Genomic DNA, 6,709 nt, shown 5'->3' with positions numbered 1-6,709 from the left:
CAGCACAGGGCCGGATGCGGGGCTTGAACTCACGAACGGTGAGATCATGACCTGAGCTGAAGTCGGACGCTTAACCAACTGAGCCACCCAGGCACCCCGAGTTGTGTTCCTTTTAGCTGACCAGGATGAGCAAAAGAAAACAAAAGGGGAAAATGTAGCACTTCGCCGTTACTTAGGATCAAAATAGGGGTCTCTGGAATGCTGGGCTGGCTCAGTTGGTAGAGTGTGTGACTCTTGACCCTGGGGTTGTAAGTTAGAGTTCCACTTTGTGGGTGGATAGTCCTTAAAAAAAAAAAAAAGAAACCTTTAAAACAAAAACAAAACACAGATCTCTGATATGGAAAGCAACATTCAGCCCTTGCCTCTGGAAAATCAACTAAATCTAAGTTGAATGAGTTAGAAAGAATTCTGTCCATAAAACAAGGTGCTTGAATCCACAGATCACCTTTTGTGAATAAATCATCTAAATATTACATCAGAGCTCGAACAAAAGTTCTGTGTCTCTAAAGTGACACTTTTTTTTTTTTTTTAAGAGAGAGAGAGAAAGAGAAACTGAGCCGGAGAGGGGCAAAGGTGGGGGGAAGAGAGAGAATCTTAAGCAGGGTCCATGATGTGGGGCTTGATCCCACGACCCTGGGGATCATGGGATCATGACATAAACTGGGATCATGACATAAACTGAAATCAAGGGTCAGACACTGAACCGATCTAGCCACCCAGTCGTCCTCACTCTATTATTAAAAAAAAAAAAAAAAAAAAAAGGAACAGAGTGAAAGGAGACCACGGAGACAATCAGAATCCTTTTAAACTCCAAAAAAGGCATTTAACTAAGTAACATTTAAAAAACAAACAAACAGGGGCGCCTGGGTGGCGCAGTCAGTTAAGCGTCCGACTTCAGCCAGGTCACGATCTCGCGATCTCGCGGTCCGTGAGTTCGAGCCCCGCGTCAGGCTCTGGGCTGATGGCTCAGAGCCTGGAGCCTGCTTCTGATTCTGTGTCTCCCTCTCTCTCTGCCCCTCCCCCGTTCATGCTCTGTCTCTCTCTGTCCCAAAAATAAATAAACGTTGAAAAAAAAAATTTTTTTAAAAACAAACAAACAAACACTGGGCTTTGGAACTAGACTCGTCATATAAACAGCTATCATTCATGCAGCATTTGCCATGTTCTAAATTTTACATCTAAAGCTTGATGCACCATGATTTCATTTCATTAACATTTTTTTAAAAATTAAAGAATATTTTTTAATGTTTATTTGTTTTTGAGAGAGAGAGAGAGAGAGAGAGAGAGAGAGAGAGAGAGAGAGAGACAGAGCGCAAGAGGGGGAGGGGCAGAGACAGAAGGAGGCACAGAATCCCAAGCAGGCTCCAGGCTCCGAGCTGTCAGCACAGAACCTGATGTGGGGCTCGAATTGAAATGACGACCTGAGCTGAAGTCGGATGCTTCACCGATTGAGCTACCCAGACACCCCTTATTAACATTTCTTTTATTAACAAATATTTTTAAAGAATTTATTTTTTTAGGGCAATTTAATGTTCACAGCATAATTGAGAAGATGGTATTTCCCACATATTCCCCGCCCCACGCATGCACAGCCTCCCCCTATTATCTACAACACTCGCTGGATGGTCCACTTTCCACCGAAGATGAACCCACGTTGACACATTATGATCCACTGAAGTTCAGTTTACCTGAGAGTTCACTCTTGGCATTATAGTTTCTAGGGTTTGGACAAATTTATAGTGACATGTATTCATCATTATGGTATCATCCATTTTTTTTTTTTAACGCCCTAAACATTCTGTTCAATCTATTCATCCTTCTCTCACCCCCTACCCCTGTCCAGAACCACTGATATTTTTACTGTCTGCACAGTTTTGCTTTTCCCAGAATGGCAAAGAGTTGAAATCACACAGCATGCAGCCTTTTCAAATTGGTTTCTTTCACTTAGTAACATGCACGGAAGGTTTCTCACTGTCTTTTCATGCCTCGATAGCTCATTTCGTTTCAGCCCTGAGTAATATTCCATTGTGTGGATGTCCCATGCTATCTACCCACTTACTTACAGGACATCTTGGTTGCTTCCAAGTTTTGGCAACTATGAATAGAGCTGCTATAAAAATCTCTGTGTAGGTTTTTGTGTGGACACAAAAGTGTTCAGTTGTTTTGGATAAATACCAAGGAGCGTGATTACTATTGTTTCATTTCAAGTTTTCCAGCAGCCCTTGTGGTATGATCATCCTCATCCACATTTTACAGATGAGAAAACTAGGCTCAGAGAGTCATGATTTACCTAAAGACACACGGTCAGACTAGACCAGACGGGGTCCTTGTTGCTGATGTGATGCACTAGGAGTCAGAAGGCGGTCTTGCTCCCAGTTTTGCCCAGACACCTGGATACCCTCAACCTGCTAACTCAGCCTCTCCTCTGTAAAACAATGATTTGTGTTCTATGGCTTCACAGTGTCCTGTCAAATGCAATCCTGGGCAGAAAACCACTTTGGATTTCTCGTGTTTCCAGTTAGAGCTGGGGACAAGTCACCGTGTCTCTGGGCTTCACGGTCACATCTGCGCAGTGAAAGCTTTGGACTCCTCTCCGGTTCTGGAAGTGTAGGATTTTGCATCTTCACACCCCTCTTGGTGCCTCAGTGGTGATTTGGAGACCCTGGCTCTCAGGTGGAGGGATGGGAAGCTGGGAATGCTTCTAGTTGAGCCTTGGGGTTGAATAACGTTGGTAATTTTGAAGTCTCATTATCTTACTCCCTGATGTTTCGCTTCTAAACAACTGTAGTTCTTGAGGGCGGGTGTTGGGATAGCAGTGTTGGAAGTAGTTCCACTGGGGAAGGTGAAGGGTATGCGGGGTTTTTAATTCAGAATCGTGGTGACCAGATGCTGCTCAGAGTTGGTCTCCAGGGCGCCCCAGCCTCAAGCAAGGACCATACGGCGTTTGGAATTGAGCGTGACATTAGGTGGGGGCTGGGTGTTGGAGGAGAACATAGCAAGGGGTAGGGATAATACCCTGCAGTTGCCAGCTTGGTTGTAATCTCCGTGCTCTGACCCCACAGCTCTGTGACCCCAAGCTCTCCACGCCTGGCTTTCCATAAAGCAAGGATGGTAACACCCTCCTAACTGGTGTCTTAAGAAAGAAAAGACGTGGGAAGCCCCGTCTGGTGCCTAGTGTGCCGTTGTCCAGCTCATACTCTACAGAGGACGGTTTGGTCCTTGAAGGGGCGGGAAGCTGCCCTGGTTGTGCTTCCTAACAGAGCTGTGACGTGTCACTGAGGATGGCATGAGGATGGCACCTTCGTGTTTTTGTTCTCCTGCAGTGAGGTGTGGGCTGGGCAGTGGGAAGGGGGGAGCCAGGCGCTGCCTTACATAAGTCCTACCCTTATAAAAATGCTCTAATGTGGTTACTCTTCTTCCCACTGAGACAAGAAGACATTGAGGGGCTGGCCTTATGACCAGCTTTGGCCATCACAGCGAGATAGAGTTGTTGGCTTGCCGTTTCCAAGTCCAGGTCTCGAGGAGCTTTGTGTACTTTTCCTGCTCTTTCTTAGAAACCTGCCAGTTGCCACAAAGACAAACAAGCTGGAATGCTGGAGGGTGGGATATGAGATGGAGTAGATTCAAGGTGGCCCTGCCCCAAGCCAGCCTTGTCCTAGAGGCAGAACTGCCTCACTGAGCTACAGCTGAATGCGGATGCGTGCGTGAGCCCAGCCCAGACTAGAACCACCCAGCAGAGCCCCACCCAAACCTCCTACCCCACACAGTTGTGGGCTAAATGAATGGCACTCCTTTTTTTGGGGGGGGGGGTGATAGTTTCAAGTTTATGGAAGAGTTGGAAAGATAATATGTCCACCACCCAGTTTCAATTCCCCCCAATGTTATCATCTTACACTACTGTGGTACAAGTCTCTTTGTCAAAAGTAACAAACCAGCAATGGTATGCTACTATGAACTAACCTGCAGGCAGTATTTGGAATAACGCCATTTTTCTATTCCAGGATCCAATCCAAGATGCCAAATGCGAAGACTAAGTCTTTCCTTAGTCTCCTCTGACCTGTGAGAGCTTCTCAGTCTTCCTTGTTTTCCTGACTTTGACAGCTGTAGGTTTGCTGGTTAGGAATTCTGTAGAATGTCCTTCCACTTGGGTTGGCCTGATTTTTTTTTTTTTTTTCTTTTCATGAGTAGACTGGAGTTCTCAGGTTTGGGAAAGAATACCACAGATGTGAAGTAAAATGTCCTTCTCATCACATTATACCAGGGGGAACGTGAGATCCACTTGACATCATTCGGTGATGTTAACTTTGACACTTTTTAAAAAAAGTATGGGACACTTCATGCATTGGCCTGCCATCCTTGCACAGGGGCCATACTAGTCTTCTCTGTATTGTTCCAGTTTTAGTATATGTGCTGCTGAAGCGAGCACCGCTTTGACACTTAATTAGAACAGTGTTTTCCAGGTTTCTCCCCTGTAAAGTTACTCTTTTTCTAAAGCATCTGCGTTTTGGAGTGGTTTGTTTTGCAGCAGTTGATAGCTGTTACATACTGCTTCCTTACTGCATTCATGCCTCTCTGAATATGGTTTTTCCAAGTTATTTCCCGGACTGTTTTCCAACTTTAGTCTTTTGGTCGACAATCCGTTGTCACGTTGCCTTGGACGTCGATCGTGCCGAAGCAAAGTTGTAATTTTGCTTTCGAAATTCTAAGAATCGTCCTGGGTTCTGGTCAAATGCTGCTGCCTTTGTAAACCTTCCGTGGCTCACTCTGTAAACCCTTCTAGTATTAATTCACTCATTCGTTTATTTTGTGGAGCACTGTCTACATGCCAGTGTCTCTTCTAGGCTTTGGGCCCCAGCCATGCACCAGACGATTCTCAGGAACTCGCCAGGAGGGAGCTACACAATTAGCCCAGAAGTCAAATACTTTAAAGAGAAGTGTGTAACTTTGGTTTTCTCTGATATGCATGTTCTCATGTTGGAGGCATTCAATTGTAATCTTCCTGTGCATCTCAGCTAATCAATCAGTTGATAACCAGTTCAGTAAATATTTAGTGTGCATGTACCATGAACCAGAAATTGTGATAGGTGTCTACAATGGAATCTGTCATGTTGCTCTTAGAGTCACAGAACGCAGGCATTGTCTTATCCAATTCTACTGTTTTTGTTTTATTTTGTTTTGTTTAATTTAATTTAAAATTTTAAATTTTATTTTAAGTAAACTCTACACCACATGTGGGGCTCAAACTCATGACCCCAAGATCAAGGGTTGCATGCTTTATTGACTGAGCAGGCTAGGAGTCCCCAGTTCATTCTGTTGTTAAACTATGAAACAAGAACAACAGAGGGGTGGCTTCCTGGGCAGATCGGGGGCTCCAATCCAGGACCAAGAAGTTCTAGCATGGGGTTGTGTCCGACTGCTCTCTTGGCTAACATAAAAGAAATGGCTGGCAGATCTCAAAGGTGAGAGCAAATTCACTATCGCAGAGGTGGGGACAGGAGGTTGGGATGTCATTTACCAGAAACTGATCTTCCTCCAGGGTCAGAATATGAGACCAATTCATCTCCCCAGAATTGAGACTGCCCTGGAGTGAAAGCAGTACTCATCGAACTTGCCCTTTTGACTGAAGATCAGTCATCTTATCCATGTGTTTGTTGTCTGTTTTCCCTACTGGGATATAAACTTCACAGAGACTTGTCTGTCCTTTTTACTTCTATATTAATCACATAAATCAGAGCCTGATATTTAGTAGGCATAAATACCCATGGCACAATTGAGTGAATAATGATTAAAAAAAATTTTTTTTTGAGAGAGGGCACAAGTGAGTGAGGGGCAAAGAGAAAGAGAGGGAGAAAGAGAGAGAGAAGTGGGGTCCCAGCTCACCTGATGAGGTACTCGAACTCAGGAACTGTGAGATCATGACCTGAGCCAAAGGCAGATGTTTCACTGACTGAGCCACACAGACAGCTGAGTGAATATTGATTCATGAAGGGCCATGGGGCCATGGTCAGTGACTTATATCATAGGAAAACTTGACTGTGTCCTCTTGTCCAAAATCCTATCCTTCCATGGCTCCCCATAGCCAGTAAAATAAGCCCAATACTGCAACATTTATTGGCAAGCGCTCTTTGAATTGTAAACAATAGAATCTAATATCAAATGAGCCCAATCAAACAATATAGCACATATTTTATTTTATTTTTTATTTTAGAGAGAGCGAGAGAGCACTTGTGAGCATGGGAGAGGGGGCAGAGGGAGAGAGAAAGAGAATCCTAAGCAGGCTTCACGCTCAGCTTGGAACCTGATACAGGGCTTGATCCCATGACTCTGGGATCATGACCTGAGCTGAAATCAAGAGTTGGACACAACCAACTGAACCCCCCAGGTGCCCTTACAACACATTTTAATAAGCAACAACATTTATTGCTTACCCTACTTTTTTTTTTTTTTTTTTTAGGTACAATTGGATCAAGGAGTTCGGTTGACACATCAAAATTGACACCTCTTCCTCTTAGATCAATTGTTTTCCCTGTTGGCCTCACTCTCAGGCAGACTCTCCCCATGTAGCAGTTCTTGGTTACATGAACGAAAACATCCCCTCCTTTTCCTTAAGCCAGTTTGAGTTGGGTTTCTGTCACTTTAAATAAAGAAAACGTCTTGACTGATACTCTCTCAACTATTCAGAGCATGGCATGGTGTTGATAAATGGAAT

At 44.3% G+C, this 6,709-nt stretch overlaps 1 non-coding gene across 1 annotated transcript; it reads right to left on the bottom strand.

Moving 5' to 3' along the window:
• Window positions 1–4,319: 4,319 nt before the first annotated feature.
• LOC111558634 lies at window positions 4,320–4,426 on the bottom strand. Its single transcript, XR_002739716.1, has one exon. It is a non-coding gene; the product is annotated as a U6 spliceosomal RNA (small nuclear RNA).
• Window positions 4,427–6,709: the final 2,283 nt, after the last annotated feature.

The sequence above is a fragment of the Felis catus genome, chromosome F2 (assembly GCF_018350175.1).
Source record: "Felis catus isolate Fca126 chromosome F2, F.catus_Fca126_mat1.0, whole genome shotgun sequence".
In the NCBI taxonomy this organism is placed as follows: domain Eukaryota; kingdom Metazoa; phylum Chordata; class Mammalia; order Carnivora; family Felidae; genus Felis; species Felis catus.
This window is presented reverse-complemented; position numbering and strand designations above follow the sequence as displayed.